This window comes from Xenopus laevis, chromosome 4L, assembly GCF_017654675.1.
Source record: "Xenopus laevis strain J_2021 chromosome 4L, Xenopus_laevis_v10.1, whole genome shotgun sequence".
Lineage (NCBI taxonomy): Eukaryota > Metazoa > Chordata > Amphibia > Anura > Pipidae > Xenopus > Xenopus laevis.
Window position 1 is genome coordinate 57,341,376 of NC_054377.1, and position 23,886 is coordinate 57,365,261.

The 23,886-nt window shown below is 40.4% G+C and overlaps 1 protein-coding gene across 1 annotated transcript in view; it reads right to left on the bottom strand.

Moving 5' to 3' along the window:
• Window positions 1-23,886, bottom strand: part of cdh13.L (cadherin 13 L homeolog) — a 523,301-nt gene that overhangs the window by 273,181 nt on the left and 226,234 nt on the right.

Below are 23,886 nucleotides of genomic sequence, written 5' to 3' on the forward strand. Positions count from 1 at the left end.
CGGCAAATTTTCGATGCAGTTTCTCAAAAAAATTTGCAGATGCCGAAATGCGGCATTTCTAATCAATGGCTGGTGAAAATATTAGCTCATCACTATGTCTACTTATCACAGAGATGCAAGAACACTGGGATAATATCTAACAAAGAAAGTAGCTTTTAAATCGAGAAAGCCTTCCCATTTACAAGATACTGACATGATATAGTAGATCAGTCCATTTTCAAAACCATCAAATACTGTATTGCTGGATTTTGCTATATAAACGTTTTACTAGTAGTTAATCTGTTATCCACAGTTTGCATTGCTTTACATCATTTTCTGTTCCTTAGATATATGTTGCAGTTTCCTAAAGTAAATTTTGCATTATTAATGGCATCATATCAATATCAATATACTCAGAAAAACACTATACTTCACCAGAATCTGTAAGCAGTAGCCAGAGGCACTTTCAAATATTCATCTGCCTGTTATTATTAATACCACTAGAAAACCACTAGGACTATTCTTTTTGATTAGCAACGTACATATCTACAGTGGACAATATACCACTAGTAGTTAACCTTTGCATTATTGATGGCACGGCGTTATTAATGGCAGTACTTGGTTTGCCAATGAGCCAGTTGCAACGAATGAGATTACCTTTTAAACATGGCCGAAATGTTTTCACGTAATTAATTTTTAAATTGCTTCAAGATCTTTGTGGAATTTTGCAGATTTAAATAAATGATCAAGCTTGTATCTTGTAACAGGCAACATTAGTCTTAGCTGAGAAACTTCATTATAACTTGTCATGGGAATATCCAAGAATGCTGTGAGCATATTGATTTGTCACAATGAGCACTTACAAGGCATCTCAGAGGTGGGCATTCTAACGCTCATCATTAGCTACCACAGAAGCAGTCGCATTTCATGTCATTTAAGGGCTTAGATAAATTATTCTTGATAGTGTCAAACTGTCTAGCAGTGGACGTGAAATATATCGCTGAATTGCTCCCTTGTCTAGTATCGATCTCAGTTAAGTATTTCAGTTGTTTGTTTGGAAAGGTTCGACCCACAGTCCCAAATGCGTTTCAGCCTCAGGGAGAGCACATACTCAATAAACTCTAATACAAAATTGATAGTTGGCATACATATAAAGTAGAATAGATATCACGCCTTAGATTAAAACTGAAATTCAAGATAAATTCCATTGATACCAAATGTTACACCATAAAGCTAAAACAGAGCATTTATGTTCAAGCAAAATACACACATGACACATTTTCAAGCAAAAAGTATACAAAATACAAAAACACACATATGCTTAACCTTAAATAACCCAACTAGCCCAGTTGATAAAAACAGTGCTAGGTTCTTATGCCAGGGATAAGAACTATAGCCTGGGCCCCTTCCCACTTTGGTCTCTACACTTCGTGGTTGTCTTCTGCACACTAACCCAACACTTTTCCTTTTCGGTAGCACACAGAACTGCTCTTCAGGGCTAAAATCAGCAGGGTACAAGTGGTACTTCAGTCAGGGGTCCTATGGTAGAAGGGGGCCCCAAGAGACGCAATTCACAAGTTGCAAAGGGGTGGGGTTTTGAGAATGGGAAGGGGGTTGGATGGATCGTGGGATGGATTCCAGTGCAATTGGACATGGCCGGTGGGTTATGATGTGACAATGTATTCATGGGGGGCCCAGGGGTCTGGTGAGCTAATAACTGGTGCCACCTGAGGGAAGGAACCTCCTTAATTTATAGTATAAGACCCCATAATTACTGATGGCAGTCCTACTGCTCTTGCCAGCTAGCCAGCTATTCACCTCTGTCTCATGCTCCTAGGGGGTTTATTTAATGTAAGGTGCAAAGCTTGCTACTGTTCTTATCACCTATAGCACCCAATCAGCAGGTGACATCTACTGGTCACCTTTTTAAAAGCAAACATCTCATGGATTGCAATGGGTTACTGAACCTGGGCAAACTTTGTGCATTTTAATTACATGAGTGGCAAGTGTTCAACAAAAGGAACTAGTCTGTCACTTGCTAAACCTTAGTTGTGGGGTCAAGTTGTCACTAAAATGTTGACTTCCCAATCATTTTCATTAAACTGCCTATATATGTTTTAAAAACTTACCCTACTTGTAGTGTATAAATATATATATATATATATATATATATATATATATATATATATATATATATATATATATATATATATATATATATATATATATATATATATATATATATATATATATATTAGGGATGCACCAAATCCAGGATTCGGTTCGGGATTCGGCAAGGATTCGGCCGAATCCTTCTGCCCGGCTGAACCGAATCCTAATTTGCATCTGCAAATTAGGGGCGGGGAGGGAGATTGCATGACTTTTTGTCAGAAAACAAGGAAGTAAAAAAATGTTTTCCCCTTCCCACCCCTGATTTGCATATGCAAATTAGGGATCGGGTTCAGTTCAATATTTGGCCGAATCTTTTGTGAAGGATTCAGGGGTTCGGCCGAATCCAAAAAAGTGGATTTGGTGCATCCCTAATATATCTATCTATCTATCTATCTATCTATCTATCTATATCCATTACAAGGGAACAAAGCTTGCACCTTATGAGGGGAAGCTACACACAGGGGCCAATTTTCTAAGTTAATTTTTTTTTGGTTTTAGTGCTAAAAATCATGAATTTAACTCTAAACTGCAAAAAAAGTATAGTGTAAAAACTACAAAAACCTTTAAAATAAACTTGTCCATCTAAAAGCTGGCAAAGTCATTTAGAAGTCAGCGGGAGCTGTCCTTTGCAAATTGTAAAGTCTTTCTTTCTCTGCTTTGAGCTTTTAGTAGGGTTTTTTTTGAGGGGGGGGGTCAATCGTAATCTCATGAACATTCTCAAGAAGTATTTCGAGTTTTTTGTATTTGTTCCATCAGATCTTTTAATTAATAAGTAGACATTCATGCTTTTTAAAATGTGAGTTTAGTTGAGGTTGAAGAAAACGTCTAAAACGACACAAATTTTGATAAACGGTGTTCGATGAAACATTTCCTGCAAACACTGCTAAATACACTATGCAAATAGCCCTAGCAAGTTGCTTGGCAGAATGGCCATTAGGCATGAAGAATCAAAAGAGGACGTTTTTGGATATTCAGAATTGACAAGCAGTTGTTTTAAACTGATATGATGCATCGTGTATAAGAAACTACATCTTTTTTAAATTATTAGCCAAAACATTTTTAGTCAATATTCAGGAAAAGTTTTTTGAACACTGCAAAGATGGCATTTTGAAACAAGCAAAATTCTAACACAAAGACCTTCCAATAATTGGCCAAAAAAAACAGCTGTCCATCTTCCTCACAAACAATATTTATGTAGATATGTATGCGCCACATAAACACGAATATTTAATATGCCGAAATAAAATACAGAGTGCTATACATTCACGTTTTGCACAAAGCAGGGCGAGTGTTGCTAGGTATGTAAAAGCAGTATGGCTTGGCATTTCATAACTGATTTAGGTCCAAATCCACACGCTATAAATATTTGAAAATATTTTATAGATACATGAACTGCACTTCATTGTTGTCCTCAGACAGGATGTTAGTGTAAATGTTACAATGTGCTCTGACAGAAAAGCGCCCACTGAATCGTTCCTACATATGAGATATGTGGCAGTTTGTAGTATTGCTGCCAGTGCAGTAGAGAGAGCAATAATCTCTGTAACTGAAATCCAAATAAAACACAAATAAAGTAGTTAGTGGAAATGTAAGAAAACTAAATTTGCCTCACCCCCAAAATGTGGAATTCTCAACAACAACAAAATACTTGTTTCATAATTCCCACCCCTTTCTTGCTAATGCTCATATAAACCTGCATGGTTTCTATAGTAAATCCATTAGCAACAAGTACAGGTACGGGATCCCATATGGGGAAACCCGTTATCCATAAAGCTACCACTGAGTACCAGTTACAGGAAGGCCATCTCTCATAGAGTCAATTTTAAGCAAATAATTCCAATTTTTTTTTTTAAAATATTTGTTTTTTCTCTATAATAATAAACCAGTACCTTGTACTTGATCCCAACTAAGTTGTATAAATCCATTTTGGGGGGGAAATGAACCTACTGAGTTTCCGCAATTCAGAGCTTTCTGGATAACGGGTTTCTGTAAAAAGATTGTCCCCAAAAACAATGCAGGTATGTAGGTGATGAAACTGGAATAAGGTACAGAACAGGTTTTTTGGGTAAGGGCAATTAGTGCTGTATAGTGGACTTTGATATTAAGTAGTGATGAGGTTGGGTGCTTTGGGATGTGCTATATTTCACTAACCTTTATTTTTAGCATGTCACTATCATGTCAAAATGTCACTATCCATCCAGAATTAAGTCAATTTGTCTTGTTTTTTTTGCAGTTCTAGGGTTTATTTATCAAACTCCAAATACAAAAATCACGAAAAATTCAGATTTTTTCCTAAATGTATTATACCCCAAGTCAGAATCCAAAAATCTGCCATCTCCAAGCTGTCAGGGTCCTGTAGAAGACGCGATGGTCCCACTTTAATGAGTTTCAGCCAAAAATCTGATTTTTTTCGGATTTTGGCCCCAAAAGTCAGGAAAATCTTACTTTTGGGGGAAATTACTTAGTTTTCTGATTTTTTGCCCAAACTGATTTTAGCAAAGTTTATCAATGACAAATGGGGTCCAATTGGCAATTTGGAGTTGGTCAGACTGTTTTAATAGAAATAATTAAATAAATTCGGACTTTGTCAAATGGGCCTCCCTGTATCCATTTAATATAAAAGCTTTACATTTAGCTGCCTCTGCTCATGTGTTTTATTTACTTGCACACAGCATATCCACAGACTCCTGTTTCCACTGCAGCTGGGAGTAACCCAAGGAAACAGTATAGCCTTCTGGCAGTAACAGCTTTAATTTACTTTTTTTTACCTTGTGAATGCAGTGTACCCTTTCAATTTCTTTCTGAACCTCGGAGAACCGCATTATTTCTTCTCATTCAATAAAATCATAAAAGGATCAAATGGGATTCTTATTGCTTCTCTGATATCACTCGCTGTACAATGGCAAAACCATTAAAAACTCACACTCCAAAATCCAGCAGCTAAGATATTGATGAGTGCACAGAGCCTCTGGTGCTCCCAAATGTCTGAGAGGCTATATAAAAATCTACTTTAACTGTAACTGTATCAAGGCATTAACTGCTTCCTTAGTTACCAATATTCTAAAGATTTCAGTGGTTAAATAGAAATAGTATATCACATATGCCTTAAAATAAAGCTCAGTAAGAATGTCCTGCCAGTGCAATGAATTGTTCATTGATTGTTTCACAAAAATATAAAAAGCAGCCATATAAAGTTTCCTTAATGATCTAGAATCAATATTAAAGCATCCCTTGACTTCTTTTTTAAAATGTAACCTGTCTGGCTGCAGTCTGAAAAGCCTACCCGTACCTATATACAGGCATATGAAAAAGTTTAGGAAACCCCTCTTAATTCTTTGGAGTTTTATCATTGGCTGAGCTTTCAAAGTAGCAACTTCCTTTTAATATATAACATGCCATATGGAAACAATAGTATTTCAGCAGTGACATAAAGTTTATTGGATTAACAGAAAATATGCAATGTGCATCATAACAAAATTATGCAGGTGCATAAATTTGGGCACCCCAACAGAGATATTACAGCAATACATACTGTAGTTGAGCCTCCTTTTGCAAATGTAACAGCCTCTAGACGCCTCCTATAGCCTTTGATGAGTGTCTGGATGGTGGTATTTGTTACTATTCATCCATACAAAATCTCTCCAGTTCAGTTAAATTTGATGGCTGCCGAGTATGGACAGCCTGCTTCAAATCATCCCATAGATTTTCCATGATATTCAAGTTGGGGGACTGTGACGGCCATTCCAGAATATTGTTCTTCTCTCTCTGCATTTATGCCTTTGTAGATTTCCAAGTGTGTTTAGGATCATTGTCTTGCATAAATTTAACTTTGTGACTGATGCTTGAACATTATCCTGAAGAATTTGTTGATATTAGGTTGAATTCATCCGATTCTCGACTTTAACAAGGGCCCCAGTCCCTGAACTAGCCACACAGCCCCACAGTATGATGGAACCTCCACCAAATTTGACAGTAGGTAGCAGGTGTTTTTCTTGGAATGCAGTGTTCTTCTTCCACCACGCAAAGTGCTTTTTGTTATGACCAAATGACTCAATTTTTGTCTCTTTCTTCCATAATGACTGTGGCTTGTCTAAATGAGCTTTTGCATACAACAAGTGACTCTGTTTGTGGTGTGAATGCAGAAAGGGCTTCTTTCTCATCACCCTGCCATACAGATGTTCTTTGTGCAAATTGAGCTGAATTGTAGAACGATGTACAGATACACCATCTGCAGCAATATGATCTTGCAGGTCTTTGGAGGGGATCTTTGGGTTGTCTGTAACCATTCACACAATGGTTACAGACAACCCAAAGATCACCACTCCACATATGTCGCTCCTGTATTTTTCTTGGCCTGCCAGACCTGGGTTTTACAGCAACTGTGCCTGTGGCCTTCCATCTCCTGTTGAAACTGACAGTTTGAGATAGCTTTTTGTAGCCTCCCCCTAAACTATGATACTGAACAATCTTTGTTTTCAGATCTTTTGAGAGTTGCTTTGAGGATCCCATGCTGGCACTCTTCAGAGGAGAGTCAAACAGAAGCACAACTTGCAATTGGCCACCATAGATACCTTTTCTCATGATTGGACACACCTGCTAATGAAGTTCAAGGCTTAACGAGCTAATCCAACCAATTTGGTGCTGCCAGTAATCAGTATTGAGAAGTTATATACAGTTAGCAGTATTGAGAAGTTATATACAAATTAGCAAAATTACAAGAGTACCCACATTTTTGCACAGCCAGTTTTTCACATTTGACTTAATTTCATCATTAACTGAATACTGCTTCCCCAAAAAATTTTGTTCGGAAAACACCCCAGTACTCCTGGGAAATTAAATACCACTGTTATCTTTTTTGTTGAAAGTGGACTAAAGTATTATGCACGCCGAGAGGGGTTCCCAAACTTTTTAAGATGACTGTACACTATATGGCCAACTCCTTCCCAAACCAAGGATGGTAATATGAAGTTGATTCTGCCTTTGCTGCTACTTTTCTGGGAAGGCTTTGCACTAGATTTTGGAACATAGTTGAGGGGATTTGCATCCAATTAGTCTTAGAGCATTGGGGACTTATATTGAGTTTCCAGTTCTGACTTGAAGTTGGTGTTCCAAATCATCCCACAGGATAAATTAAGTAGACTGAGATGAGGACTCTATGCAGTACAATCAAGTTATCCCATCTTGGGAAAACCATTCTGTATGGTCTTTGTTTTTTACTTTTGATATTCCATTAATCAAATACTGAAATGGGGATTATCTTTGCACAACTCCAGCTGATGCATGGCATTGTAGTCTTGTTTATCTCTGGTCAACCATAAAAACCCCATGTTCCTTAAGCTTGAACTTACATTGACAGTTTGGAACTCAGCAGTGATTGTTTCAACTGAGGACATGCCATTTGAAATGGGGTGTCTGTATGCTAAATATTATGTTTATACTGTTTTTACTAACAATGATCTGTTCCATAATAGAAAATAACTCATATATGAATTATCAGAAGCACTATTTAGGTCTTGTCCTGATCCACACAGCTATAAATAGATACCGTATGTTCCAATATGCCCCAAACCCACTGATTTTTTAATAAGTTCTACCTCTTTTTGGTGGGACATGGGACCAATGATAGGTATGATATATTGCAATGCAAATTAGCCTGAAGTGCTTCATAGATTAAAAGGCTTTGTCATCCCAATATTTCCTTTTTAAAATATATTTGTTTTCTTTGAAATGCATTTATCACTCGACATTTCCTGTTACTGAATATATAGGGGGTTATTTATCAAAATCCAAATTTATCTCATTATTTTCCTAAATATACTCCAACCAAATCGTCATGGGTTATTCCCCATTATTTATCAATACATTTTCCCGAAAAATTCCAGTTTGGGGAAAAAACTTGAATAGTACAAATTAATTTTTTTACGGATTTTTGGCCGAAAACCACAAAAGCTTTGGATTTTTGCACAAGACCCAGCGCAGATCAGGATATCTCCAATTAACTTATATACAACTTCGGCAAGTCTGAGATGCCAGATTTTCAGATTCTAACTTTTTCCATCCTCTGGGTATATTAAAACACGAAAACATTTTCACAAAAAATACGGATTTTATAGTTTTTGACATTCGGACTTTAATAAATAACCCCCATAATATTTACATATGATTACATATTTGTCTTTCTAAGCTCTCTTATCACTGCTAATTTACCCTTTTCTGTATCCAACAGTAGTGTAATCTACATATGGCAAATTTAAACTTTATTATATTGCTAAGCCAACTATCTGAGAATATTAAATTCTAAGGCTACCAGGAATGAGACTTGCACACATTTAATGATGTTGCACCAAAAGATGTTTGAATAGCTATTTCTTCTATTTAGGATAGTCAGGTATAAACAATATACTGTATGAGTGTAGAATAACTATCAAGGTGGAAAATTAGAGAAAGGAACAGAATTATTTTTGTTTCCTTTTTAATATTTTCAATATGATTTTGAACAAGGCCATTTTTATTTTGTAAGACGTGACCTTTTCACAGAAAAAGAAAGTTTATAACTTTTGCAATCTTTTGTACAAAATGTCTTTACTATAGAAGCAAAAGCTTCTATACCTTCTCACGTTTTTAAGAACATGATTTTATTTACCTAAGATTCTTAAGCAGCACTTGAGAAATAAGTACAAGGCAGAACTTTATCTCTGAACGACACATTTTTCCTCTTACAGCCAAAAGAAATCAAAGTGAAAGTTTAAGCCCTGCCAGACGGAAATTAGAAACAATGGCAATACTGTTCCTTGTGATGTAAGCAAATAAGACAAGCGTCTGTGGTGGTCGCTGATTATGCATTTCACAGAGTTTCCTTATTTCCTTTTTCAAAATCTTTCTTATTTAAACTTTATATCTCCTGCTTTAGCTTGAGAGTGCCATTTAAGGGCCCGTATTGATTTGCATGTCATTTCCTCATTTTGTTATGCTACTCAAAAAAGATATCAGCTCTGACAAGATAATGAACTCCAGGAGAAGCGGCGAGATAAGCTAGGAGACAGCTAGAACACCTGTCTTGCCCTAATCAGCTCGCTTTAGGCACCTTTCTTTGCATTATCACATAAATATTGTGCTCTCACTAACTGGTGCCAGTCAATAATGCATACCTAAGTGGGATTCTCTGCAGCTGTAGAGATCCTTCAATTACTCTTTACTGCTGGTGCAAAAGGAATTAACTCCTTCTGTAAATTAATCTATAAAGAGTAAAATGACTGGCTATCTACAGCAGCAAATTGTATAATTTGTCAGCCATATTTATGAGGTTCTAATGCTATCAATTCTATAACAATAATATCCAAAATAGACAATATTGTGTGTGCTTCGTCCACCTTATTTAACCTTATAGGTTGGGTGCAAAGCAGTCTGCAAAACCCTTGCCAGGGGTTTGCTTAGACATACAGGAAAAAATACAGCTGCAGCACCTTTTTGTTGCAAAAAAAAAATTATTAGGTAAAACAACCATGCAACGTTTCGGGCTTACTCTTGTCCTTTCTCAAGATCAGACAGGCTTTCTCACCATATAGGCTTAAGAAAGGGCAAGAGTAAGCCCGAAACGTTGCCTGGTAGTTTGACCTAATAAATTCAAGTTGTCACTTTTTGCAACAAAGAGGTGCCGCAGCGGTATTCTTTTCCTGTATAACAATCATATCCAGTCACCCAGTTAAATGTGGGGATTCAATGAGAAATACACCATACTAACAAATCTTTATTTTATTATATCCATTTCTATCTGTTTATTTTTTAAGTTCATATTAGCTGACCTCAGTATTGTATGGATCCCATTACTATTTGTTGTCTGGGAGACCGGACAGCCCTTTATAATATTATAAACCCACATTTGTAATTAATACTGTACAGATCTCCTTATGTTTCTAAACATTGTACTTCCGAATAAATTATTATGCTTTTCCAATGAAATATATTGAGAACTACAATCAACATGTTTTATTCAGTATTCAGGAACTAATTTGAGTCCTAAGGCACAAACAAGAACTCCTTTATACAATATATATCCATATTTCTTGAGTTTCACTGAAGCATGTAATGTTATTGAGCTAGTACCAAGAACGTGCTTAGAGCTCTCAAAGATTGCTTAAGGGAATAAACCCACACAGGTATACAGAAATATAAAAACATATTAGAGATACAAATGCATGTAACAGAAAGGGAGGGAGCAGTCTTACTCGATATGAGGTAATGAAGAAACTAGGTTCCACAAGTAACTCTTAGAAGAAAGTAAAAGGGTATCATATATTTAGCACAGCAGCACTGTAGTTAGCAGTTAGCCACAGTATCAGAACTATGGGTAAGCAGAATAGGCGTGTGCCTAGGGTGCTCTTCTTATGTTGCCTACACCTAATGCAGTCACCATCGACCCACCACTGACCTGCCCCTCCACATATAAGCCTAATGCATGTAGTAAAAAAGGCAGCACCAGTAAAGGTTACTACAAAAATCAAAGTTTCCCTTGCAATGAGGTATTAAGGAAACTATAGAACTATAGCAAAGTTTTCACTTGCTATTATGTTATTCCCTTATAGAACCACTTAATCCAGCTAGCAAGTGACCTGCAAAGTATAAGAGGGAATAGTTGCAGTTATGTTCAACATCTTTTAAATGAGCCCCAAAAATAAAACTGATGTTCCCACAGTATTACATTGGTGAAAGTGCTTTATACTTATACCTGTTTTATAAATATTCCAAATTTGGTAAGAGAAAATTTCATAGAAAAGTGCATTTGGTTGGACTGGATCAATATGGCCCACCTTGTTAGATACAGAGGGTGGTATATTATTGCATTTAGTTGATAGAAAGTAACAATGAAAGTTTTTTCACATTATATACCCCTTTTTCCCAACACAGAGAAATTATTTTTTTGAGGCCCTACATAAATACTATGTCCTTGATTTACTACTTTTTTCTTTCTACTCTTTTTCCTCTTCAGTTCATTTCTGGATTTAGCATTTACTTCTCATTATGCTCCTCCTTACTGGAGACAGAAGTTTAATAGTTAGGGAGGGTAAGGCATAAAGGGCTACTGCATGCTAAGCATTTTAACCAGTGTGGTAATGTCAGGAAGAACCACAGCTGTCAAAATGCCCTTTTCCACCTGTCATAATTTCTATAGAAAATAATGGGAAATGCTGTGCATATGGCAGATGCTGGGAGTGACAGGAGAGTGTGAAGCGGGCTAAGCATTGTACCCACTCAGCACTCGGAGTGCACAGCAGAGGTCAGCCCAACAGGTGTGCATAACCTGAAAGGAGAGATTATTCTGTGTTACACTCTAGTTGCTAAGACAAAAGAAAAGAGACTGCTTCTGAGATCGAACATAATGTATTTTTATTCAATTTAACTTTACAGTATGCATGAGTGACTGCTGCCTTGTCAGTATTTTATCAGGTAATGTAATGTTTTCTAGCATTAGCTCCAAAAATGTAAATATAGCATTTGTACTTGAATGGATACACTCCTGGCTCACTGTTGTTTTCACTCCACATTGTGCTTCCTGCTTTTAATAATATTAAGCAAGCTTCCTGAATTGTGTTTATAATTTGGTTTCAGTGATGCCTGAACATCCCTTCTGGCTGCTTATTTGTGCGGAATGAATCTTATTTTGAACAACATCCAATATAAAACATCTGGCAGGGAGGCAGCACAGCTATTGGCTGTAACAGATCAGGTCATTTCAAAGTAAAGATTGGTTTTCATCTGATTACATTTATTAGCACTTCCGGATACAAGAACAATTAAAGGTCTACTGACTAGGGATGTAGCGAACCGCCGAGTATGTGTTCGCGAACGCCGTTCGCGAACACCGGCAAAAAATGCGAACAGTTCGCGAACTGTTCGCGAACTTCGAACATCCGAAAATCGTTCGATTCGAACGATCGAAGGATTTTAATCGTTCGATCGAACGATTTTCGTTCGAATCGAACGAAAATCGTTCGATTTTAGCGATCGAATGGTCGAATGGTCGAACGATTTTGACGCGAACGCCTATTGGCGAACGTCGCGCGACGTTCGCGAACTTGCGGCGGACGCGAACAGTCGAAGTTCGCGCGAACTAGTTCGCCGGCGAACAGTTCGCTACATCCCTACTACTGACATACCAGGGTACACATAAAGCTATTTTAATAAACCCCAGAGTATGAAAGCTTGTTAGTTATATGTTGGAAATGCAAAGCTCCTTGTCTTGCCTCTAATAAGGATTGATGATATCTAAACAAGGATCAAGGACAAGTTACTGATTAATAATTACAGAGAAAAAGAAAATACATTTTTAAAAATTTGAATCATTTGATTAAAATGTAGTCTATGTGATATGGCTTTCCCATAATTCCAGATAACAGATCCCATATATGAGCTAAAAACATGTATCTAATTCTATACTCCACGTTTGGGGACCGTTCTGTTTCTACTGCATTACTATACTTTTGAGCTAAAAAGAGATTTCATTTGGAATGATAATATAGAGACATTGGAGCAGATTTACTAAAGGGTGAAGGGGGCCGTCGCTAGCAAAAATTTGCCAGAAATCTCATCCACAGGGACATCGCCAATTTACTAACAGGCGTAGAGGACAATTTGCTAGCCAAAGAGACTGTCGCTAGTACAGTATCGCCAGTTCAATTTTTGCTCAGGAGAACGATCCTTACTCTGCAATTTCACTAAAGTGCGAAATTTTACAGAAAACCTTTCGCCAGATTTTCTTTTGCCAGCTTAGACCTGGCGAACTGATAAAATGAAGCTTCATCCTCCTCAATCTTATGTCAAATTATATCCTGTATGCTGAAAAGTTCTGGCGTTGTTTTCATATTTTAAAGCGGGATTGCCTTCAAGTTCTAACTATTAGTGTTAACACTTTTTTTTAACCAATTTCAAGGGCATGCCACATTTGCTTTAGGGTGGACTCATGTCTAGGGAATTAGAGGGTTGTAATAATAAGTGGCCACCTCAAGCATTTGCACCAAAATCTTTAATAAAGACTATATATATATATATATATATATATATATATATATATATATATATATCCTATTTGTACCCGCCCTATTCAAATTGACCTATACGTGAGAGTACTAACAAAGTTTTTCTAGGCAGTATTGAATGCTATCGAAAGATCGATATGAAATACTCGCTCTGAAGAAATAATGCTAGTGAAACTTCACCAGCGTTCGGCTGCTGAGATGCAACATTGCATTTTAGTGAATTAACATTGTTGTAACAAATTTGCGCCTGACAAAGTGGAGCAAAGTGTTGCAGAGCATTTGCTGTGCCCTTTAATGGATTTGTCCCATAGAATTTAATTGCCATTGGAAAATGCTTAATGGGGAACTGATGCCACCTCTGTTTTGCTGCAGTGCTCAAGTGTTGAGGATTACTTCCTATTTCACAGTGAGGAATGGGAACCAGAGTTTAAAAGGTACCTACAGTCATTTGATTTATAACAGTTTCCCCATAAAATGCAATAGGGTCTATGAATTGCTCTAATTTAGTCTCACGTGAAAGAATATTATTTTAGACACATTCCTACCCCATGGCTGCAAAATGGTCAAATGATGCCAGTTTAGCCTCTAATCCCTAATGAAATAATGTATATGTGAATCTATGAACCCCGTTAATCTCTCAATTGTGCCCTTTTTCATAAATGTATAGGGCATAAGCTAAAAATATTGTTCCTATTGTTTTAATTAGGAATTATCTATGATTTACAGTTTCAGGTGTGTGTGTGTGTGTGTGTGTGTGTGTGTGTGTGTGTGTGTGTGTGTGTGTGTGTGTGTGTGTGTGTGTGTGTGTGTGTGTGTGTGTGTGTGTGTGTGTGTGTGATAATTAAAACAACGGGAAAAAATGTGTGTTTGGCACAAGTTCAATTGAACTTGTCATGAAAATGGGAATATATTTCCCCTTAAACTAGCAATCAAAAAACAAACAAATCTTGGCAGTTTAAGGCTTGCTTCAGAAATACAGATTAATTTACTCAGCTCTATTGCCAATTTAAGGCAGCGATGTACTGCAAATTTTTTTTCATTTGGACCTCAATTTTTTTTCTGCTTATGTGCTGGCAAGCAATCTGGCACCACTGCCTTCTCTTGTCAGGAGAAGTTTTTTTTTTGTTTTTTTTTCAAAGAATTTGCCTTTGTGCATTCATCCTTGAAAAAAGTTCTACTTTCTGGAGAACTAAATTTAATTACATTGGTTTACTCTTGGCTAAAGATGTACATGAAGTTCAACGTACAAAACAGGATAAACGCCTCTGCGTAGTTCTGGGTTAAGAGGACTCTAAAATGACAATTTATTCCATTGAATGAAAACAGTTCAGTTTGCAGGGCTCAGCTGTTCTCACAGACTTGCATTAAAATGTGTGCAGAACCTGACTGACTGTGTTTAAAGCCACTTGTACTTAGAGTCATGAATAAATACATGACAACATGCTTTATATGCAGGTTAGTGATGTAAATCCAGAAAATAGCAAAAGTATTATTAATGTGTTACTAGAGATGTCGCGAACTGTTCGCCGGCGAACTTGTTCGCGCGAACATCGGGTGTTCGCGCTCGCCGGAAGTTCGCGAACGTCGCGCGACGTTCGCCATTTTGGGTTCGCCATTGTTGGCGCTTTTTTTTGCCCTCTCACCCCAGACCAGCAGGTACATGGCAGCCAATCAGGAAGCTCTCCCTGGACCACTCCCCTTCCCTATAAAAACCGAAGCCCTGCAGCGTTTTTTCACTCTGCCTGTGTGTGCTGAAGAGATAGTGTAGGGAGAGAGCTGCTGCCTGTTAGTGATTTCAGGGACAGTTGAAAGTTTGCTGGCTAGTAATCGTTTTGATACTGCTCTGTTATTGGAGGGACAGAAGTCTGCAGGGGTTTGAGGGACATTTTAGCTTAGGTAGCTTTGCTGGCTAGTAATCTACCTTCTACTGCAGTGCTCTGTATGTAGCTGCAGTGGGCAGCTGTCCTGCTTCTGATCTCATCTGCTGACTGCTGCAATAACAGTAGTCCTTGTAAGGACTGCTTTTATTTATTTTTTTGTTGTTTTACTACTACTACTACTACTACTATAAGAGCCCAGTGCTATTAGTCTAGCAGTGTTGGGGAGTGGGACTGGTGTGCTAATCTGCTGCTCCTAGTAGTTCAGCAGCACCAACTTAAATTTTTTTTTTTTAATATTCATTTTTTTTTATTTACTTTTTTTTATTTTACTACCGCTGTAGTAGTGTATAAGTTGACCTTTTAGGCATTATTTGCCCTGTAGGCATTATTTGCACAGTGTTTTCTTCAACCCGCCATCTAGCTGTGTGACCTTGTTCACATTCTGTCTAAATATCCATAATATTACCGTCTCCAGAAAAAACACCGGAGTGACTTTTTTCAAGCAGCCATAATATATTTTACGTAATCCGTATCCACCGCTGTAGTAGTGTATACGTTGACCTTGTAGGCATTATTTGCACACTGTTTTCTTCAACCCGCCATCTAGCTGTGTGACCTTGTTCACATTCTGTCTAAATATCCATAATATTACCGTCTCCAGAAAAAACACCGGAGTGACTTTTTTCAAGCAGCCATAATATATTTTACGTAATCCGTATCCACCGCTGTAGTAGTGTATACGTTGACCTTGTAGGCATTATTTGCACACTGTTCTCTTCAACCCGCCATCTAGCTGTGTGACCTTGTTCACATTCTGTCTAAATATCCATAATATTACCGTCTCCAGAAAAAACACCGGAGTGACTTTTTTCAAGCACCCATAATATATTTTACGTAATCCGTATCCACCGCTGTAGTAGTGTATACGTTGACCTTGTAGGCATTATTTGCACACTGTTTTCTTCAACCTGCCATCTAGCTGTGTGACCTTGTTCACATTCTGTCTAAATATCCATAATATTACCGTCTCCAGAAAAAACACCGGAGTGACTTTTTTTCAAGCAGCCATAATATATTTTACGTAATCCGTATCCACCGCTGTAGTAGTGTATACGTTGACCTTGTAGGCATTATTTGCACACTGTTTTCTTCAAACCCGCCATCTAGCTGTGTGACCTTGTTCACATTCTGTCTAAATATCCATAATATTACCGTCTCCAGAAAAAACACCGGAGTGACTTTTTTCAAGCAGCCATAATATATTTTACGTAATCCGTATCCACCGCTGTAGTAGTGTATACGTTGACCTTGTAGGCATTATTTGCACACTGTTTTCTTCAACCCGCCATCTAGCTGTGTGAGCTTGTTCACATTTTGACTAAATATTGATAATATTATCGTCTCTAGAAAAACCACTTGAGTTACTTTTTTTCAAGCAGCATTCATATATTTTACGTAATCCGTATCCACCGCTGTAGTAGTGTATACGTTGACCTTGTAGGCATTATTTGCACACTGTTTTCTTCAACCCGCCATCTAGCTGTGTGAGCTTGTTCACATTTTGTCTAAATATTGATAATATTATCGTCTCTAGAAAAACCACTTGAGTTACTTTTTTTCAAGCAGCATTCATATATTTTACGTAATCCGTATCCACCGCTGTAGTAGTGTATACGTTGACCTTGTAGGCATTATTTGCACACTGTTTTCTTCAACCCGCCATCTAGCTGTGTGTATTATCGTTTCCAGAAAAACCAACTGAGTTTTTGTTGTTGTTGTTGTTTTTTAAAAAATAATGCCAGGCAAAGGCAGGCCGCCACGCAGAGGCCGTGCTAGGGGCCGTGCTGCTATGCAATCCTGTGGCCCTAGCAAATTGCCCAGTTTTAAAAAGCCAATGACCCTGAACTCCCAAAATGCTGAAGAGGTAGTTGACTGGCTTACACAGCACACCCCATCCTCTACCGTTTCTAACTTTACCACAACATCCTCCTCATCCTCCACTGCTATGGCCACCCCACGTAACACTTCCTCCACCACCGGTGCCCCTTCTTCACTGGGGTCAGAGGAGTTATTTTCCCATGAGTTTCTTGAACTGAGTAATGCGCAACCATTATTGCCAGAAGAAGATGAAGGAGATGAGGACCTTACACCAGATTTAATTCTGGCAGAGAACACGACAGAGATGGACATAATGAGTGATGAGGAGGAGGTCCCCGCTGCTGCTTCCTTCTGTGATGTGTCAGAAGAAATTGATGCATCTGAGGAGAATGATGATGAGGAGATTGATGTTTTGTGGGTGCCTAGTAGAAGAGAGCAAGAGGAGGGTAGTTCAGATGGAGAGACGGAGAGTCAGAGAGGCAGTAGGAGAATAAGACTTAGAAGAAGCAGGGAGGACAGCCCGCAGGGATCAGTAGGGCAACAACATGTATCGGCACCTGTGTTCAGCCGGCCAACGCACCCGCCATTGCCGCCAATGCCGCCAACTTCTACTGTTACCGCCAGATCGCACACTTCCAAAAAGTCAGCAGTGTGGGATTTTTTTAATGTGTGTGCCTCTGACAAAAGCATTGTAATTTGCAATGAGTGCAGTCAGAAACTGAGCCTTGGTAAGCCCAACAGCCACATAGGTACAACTTCTATGCGAAGGCACATGAGCGGCAAGCACAAAGCACTTTGGGAGCAACACCTCAAAGGCAACAGGCAAACTAAAAGCCACACTCCTTCTGGTCCAGCATCTTACTGCTCTACCTCTGCTCTCCTTGACCCGTCTGAACCACCCTCCACTCCGCCTTCCACCTTGACCACCTGTTCCCATTCCCAGTCATCTGCCACCAGCCAAGTTTCTGTGAAGGCCATGTTTGAGCGTAAGAAGCCAATGTCTGACTGTCACCCCCTTGCCCGGCGTCTGACAGCTGGCTTGTCTGCACTCTTAGCCCGCCAGCTTTTACCATACCAGCTGGTGGACTCTGAGGCCTTCCGCAAATTTGTAGCAATTGGGACACCGCAGTGGAAGGTACCCAGCCGCAATTTTTTTCTAAAAAGGGAATACCACACCTGTACCAACATGTGCAGAGCCAAGTTACCGCATCTCTGTCACTTAGTGTTGGGCCAAAGGTCCATATGACTACTGACGCATGGTCCTCCAAGCATGGTCAGGGCAGGTATGTCACCTACACTGCCCACTGGGTGAACTTGGTAATGGCTGGGAAGCAGGGAATGGGTAGCTCAACAACAACAGTGGAGTTGGTGTCACCGCCACGGATTGCACGTGGTTCTGCCACCACCTCTACTCCTCCATCGCTCTCTACCTCGTCTTCTTCTTCTTCTTACTCTGCTGCTGGGTCCTCCTTCTCCTCCTCCACACCTGTGCACCCCCAGCTCCCCCTAGGCTATTCGACGTGCCAGGTACGCCGTTGTCACGCTGTCTTGGGATGACGTGCCTGGAAAGCAAAAACCATACCGGATCTGTACTCCTGTCATCTCTGCAGTCACAGGCCGATCGGTGGCTGACCCCACACCAACTGCAGATCGGAAAAGTGGTGTGTGACAATGGAAGCAATCTGTTGGCAGCGTTGAGACTAGGCAATTTAACACATGTGCCCTGCATGGCACATGTGTTAAATTTAATAGTCCAACGTTTTGTCTCCAAGTACCCAGGATTCCAGGACGTTCTCACCCAGTCCAGAAAGGTGTCGGCCCATTTCAGACGTTCCTACACAGCCATGGCACGCCTTGCTGACATTCAGCAGCGCTACAACATGCCAGTCAGGCGTTTGATTTCTGACAGCCAGACTCGCTGGAATTCAACGCTCCTTATGTTGGAACGTCTGCTGCAACAACAAAGGGCCGTCAACGAGTACCTTTTTGAACTGGGTGGTAGGACTGGATCTGCACAGCTGGGGATTTTTTTCCCCCGTTACTGGGTGCTTATGCGCGATGCCTGCAGGCTCATGCGACCTTTTGAAGAGGTGACAAATATGGTCAGTCGCACCGAAGGCACCATCAGCGACCTAATACCCTTCGCTTTATTCCTGGTGCGTGCCGTGCGACGAGTGACAGATGAGGCTGTAGACCAGCGTGACGAGGAGCTGGAAGCGCACGATTTCTGGTCGGAATCACCAGAACGAACCCAGGCACCTGCTGCAACGCAGGGAGAGGTGCCAGAAGTGGAGTCAGAGGAGGAAGGTGGCTTTGTGGAGGAGGAGGAGGAGGACCAACAGGAGCAGGCTTCCCAGGGGGCTAGTGGTGACCTTTTGGGGACCCCTGGTCTTGTACGTGGCTGGGGGGAGGAGACCGTGGATGATGCAGTCCTTGATAATGAGGAAGCGGAGATGGATAGCTCTGCATCCAACCTTGTGAGAATGGGGTCTTTCATGCTGTCATGCCTGTTGAAGGACCCCCGTATCAAGAGGCTTAAGGAGAAGGACCTGTACTGGGTCGCAACGCTACTAGACCCTCGGTACAAGCATAAAGTGTCAGAAATGTTACCAACATACCACAAGTCCGAAAAGATGCGGCATTTACAAACCAGCCTGCAAAACATGTTGTACAATGCTTTTAAGGGTGATGTCACTTCAGGAACTCATCAACATTCCAGGGGCAGAGGTGCCAGTAATCCTGCCACGAGCACACCTGCAAGGACAAAGCCCTTTGGCCAGTCTGTAACGTCAGACATGCAAATGTTTTTCTGTCCAAGGCAGCGCCACAACCCTTCTGGATCCACCCTCAAAGAACGCCTCGACCGGCAGGTAGCGGACTACCTGGCATTAACTGCAGATATCGACACTCTGAGGAGCGATGAACCCCTGGACTACTGGGTGCGCAGGCTTGATCTGTGGCCAGAGCTGTCACAATTTGCCATGAACCTCTTGTCTTGCCCAGCCTCAAGTGTGCTCTCAGAAAGGACCTTCAGTGCAGCAGGAGGGATTGTAACTGAGAAGAGAACTCGCCTAGGTCACAAAAGTGTCGATTACCTGACCTTTATTAAAATGAATGAGGGGTGGATCTCGGAGGGTTACTGCACGCCGGAAGACTTGTTCTGACTTCTATGCAGCTGTCCTTCTCTTCAAGCCTCATGACTCCACACACAGCTGTCCTTTAGCGTCCTCCTCCTCCCTCCGCCACCGTTACAAACTAGGGTGCAAACCCTACTGGTTTAATTTTTTCTGGCCTCTGTGCTTCAGTGGCTGCAACCAAAAAAACTGGGCAAACAATGTCTACAAGGTCAACGTATGGCGAAAAATTACTATTTTCAGCATTTATATGGCATATTTTTTCTGGCAACTGTGCTTCAGTGGCTGCGTCCAAAAAATGCATATTTTCTGCATTTATATGGCATAATTTTTCTGGCCTCTGTGCTTCAGTGGCTGCAACCAAAAAAATGCATATTTTCAGCATTTATATGGCATAATTTTTCTGGCCTCTGTGCTTCAGTGGCTGCAACCAAAAAAATTTATATTTTCAGCATTTATATGGCATAATTTTTCTGGCCTCTGTGCTTCAGTGGCTGCAACCAAAAAAATGCATATTTTCAGCATTTATATGGCATAATTTTTCTGGCAACTGTGCTTCAGTGGCTGCGACCAAAAAAATGACTATTTTCAGCATTTATATGGCATATTTTTTCTGGCCTCTGTGCTTCAGTGGCTGCGGCCAAAAAAACTGGGCAAACAATGCCTACAAGGTCAACGACGTTGACCTTGTAGGCATTGTTTGCCCAGTTTTTTTGGCCGCAGCCACTGAAGCACAGAGGCCAGAAAAAATATGCCATATAAATGCTGAAAATAGTCATTTTTTGCCATACGTTGACTCAACGTATATGGCAAAAAATGACTATTTTCAGCATTTATATGGCATATTTTTTCTGGCAACTGTGCTTCAGTGGCTGCGACCAAAAAACTGGGCAAACAATGCCTACAAGGTCAACGTATGGCAAAAAATGACTATTTTCAGCATTTATATGGCATATTTTTTCTGGCAACTGTGCTTCAGTGGCTGCAACCAAAAAACTGGGCAAACAATGTCTACAAGGTCAACGTATGGCGAAAAATTACTATTTTCAGCATTTATATGGCATATTTTTTCTGGCAACTGTGCTTCAGTGGCTGCGTCCAAAAAAACTGGGCAAACAATGCCTACAAGGTCAACGTATGGCAGTTGTTTAAAGAGAACAGTAGATTACTAGCCAGCAAAGCTACCTAAGCTAAAATGTCCCTCAAATCCCTGCAGACTTCTGTCCCTCCAATACAGAGCAGTATCAAGCAGATTACTAGCCAGCAAACTTACTATCATCTGTCCCTGAAATCACTAACAGCTCTCCCCCTACACTATCTCTTCCAAGCACACACAGGCAGATTTTTCAGATACATTTTTGCCCTTGATCCCCCTCTGGCATGCCACTGTCCAGGTCGTTGCACCCTTTAAACAACTTTAAAATCATTTTTCTGGCCAGAAATGTCTTTTCTAGATGTTAAAGTTCGCCTTCCCATTGAAGTCTATGGGGTTCGCGAACCGTTCGCGAACCGCTCGCGTTTTTGCGCAAGTTCGCGAATATGTTCGCGAACTTTTTTTCCGACGTTCGCTACATCCCTATGTGTTACCCGAATTTGGTTACTGTCTCTTTAAATAGCAAGTAACCCATGGTAATCCAGGGGCTCTGAGTCCCTTTTGCGTATGAAAAGTACTGGGAACTGGGATTTACAGCGCAGTGCCTCCACCTATGGAACACTGAGGAGCACACCTCAGGGGCGTTCCACTAGGAAAAATAAAACACACAGTTTGCAAATGAAACATATAAACTTTATATAAAAATATAGTGAAAGAACTTGGGCAATCTAATACACAATGCACTCATGCACTGTGGACAAGTGGGACCTACCTAACTTACTATTAAGTACCTGACTGTTTCTCCAACATAGTCCTTGTGATTATATATTATAAGTCCCAATGCTCTGGAAGGGGTTAATAACCACACAGTTCAGTTCAATTAAAATGTCCCTTCCCCAGAGCTCTTAGGGTCCAAGTAGCACTACCTTTTCCTAAAGTACCTTTCCCTTTGGAACTTAGTAGCCACTCCCATGTAGCAGGTAAATGCACAAGACCTGTCCTCAAATTGGGGCGCCACGCTTGTATCCTTGCCAGTATCCTCCCTTGGGTGGCTCACTCACTGGGGTGCTCTCAGAGGCAGTCACACTGGAGATTACAGGCAGCTTTGCAGCAGGATCCGTCTCACCAGTGGCACCTTTCACCTCCAGAGTCTCTAGTAGCTTGGCAGGGAACAGGATGGGCTCTCTCTGTACTTGCACAGATGCAACAGCTTGGACAGTCTCACACAAACTGGTTCTGGCTGGATGTTTCAGTATACAACCCCTGTTAAACTCTGTCAGAGACAGAGACGAAATGGGCAACACTCCAGGATAAAGTTAAAAATTGCATTTATTCACCAACAGCAGGGCAGCATTGCTGCCCTGCTGTTGGTGAATAAAGGCAATTTTTAACTTTATCCTGGAGTGCTGCCTATTTCGTCTCTGATTCCTGTATTCCAGTGGGGAAGGACACTGCGGGAGGTGCACCCAAACAATTGAGAAAATTAACCAGGTGTGTGCCCCTCAAATCCTCTTTAAACTCTGTTGGAGACCCTGTACAAATGGCTCCAAAGTCAGGCACTCCCTCTCTCCCAAGGATACACTGGGGCACCCAGCCAATTGGGTGGCTCTCCAGCCTGTAACTGGGCTGGATGATGTCACAGACAGAAAAAACAGGAGAAGGATTTCTTTGATCCCCTACAAATGAGTTATGTGTTAAGTGCCTGTCAAAAAGTTGTTGACTTCTGTCACGTCATACTTGATACCCTATTCCACCCAACTTTACCTTTAGGTGCCTAAAGGGTCATTTAAATGAGAACTGCCCCCCCCCCCGAGATATAACAGCTCCCTCAATTGCCCTTGAGGCCCTAGACCGCTTGGGAGAAGATGGCGCCTGTGAGCTCCGTGGACAGGACCTGCGCAGAGAGGTGAGTAACAAGTTATGGGCATTTGCCCGGGGGGACAGGTAGGCCAGGGTGGAGGAGGAAGGGGGCAACACGGGGGAGGGGGGAGGGATTTTTGAGCCCAGGGGGTTTCCTTCTCCTTTAAGACTCTTCATTACATTACCCTTTTTGCTTTGTCTGGTAACACAAAGCAACTATGCAGGATGCAGGAGAGCAGTCAATGCTACCTGCTAACTGGTTCAGTTTGGAAAATACTTTTTGTGCACACTACTAGCATACCATTACGTCATATTAAGTTCCATCTCTACCAGCAGGAAAAGAGCTTCTGTATATCTCAAGTGGTTTGAAAAGGTGAGCTACACGAGATTATAGAGATTTTACATTCCACTGTGGGAATTTCACAAGTGCATGTCTTAAAGATTTCGAGTCTTTCTAAATGGAGAAAATGGAGAAGGCAATGTTTGTCATCTCAGTGTTATATGCACTGAATGGTAAAAGTATTGGGTTGTTAGCTGTATCCTGCCAGTAATGCTCTCAGTCTGTCCTGGATGTCCAACTACCAGTCAAACACATAGAATACACCTGTGGCTTCCACATTTTGTGTTCATACTATTATGGAGAATGAGAGCTAGTCTGCAGCTGCTGCTTCATCATTCATTAAAAAAAAACTTTGCATATTAGTAATGAAAGCCATGGCTATTAACAGGGCCAGAAACGACAACCAATCAGAAATGTCCACTTGGGACTTGGGATGATTTCAGGTTACTGCTTGACATTACTAGGTTGGGCTTCTTGATGTTTCAAGAATTTAGCAGGCAGGAGGGTTGCCCTTCAT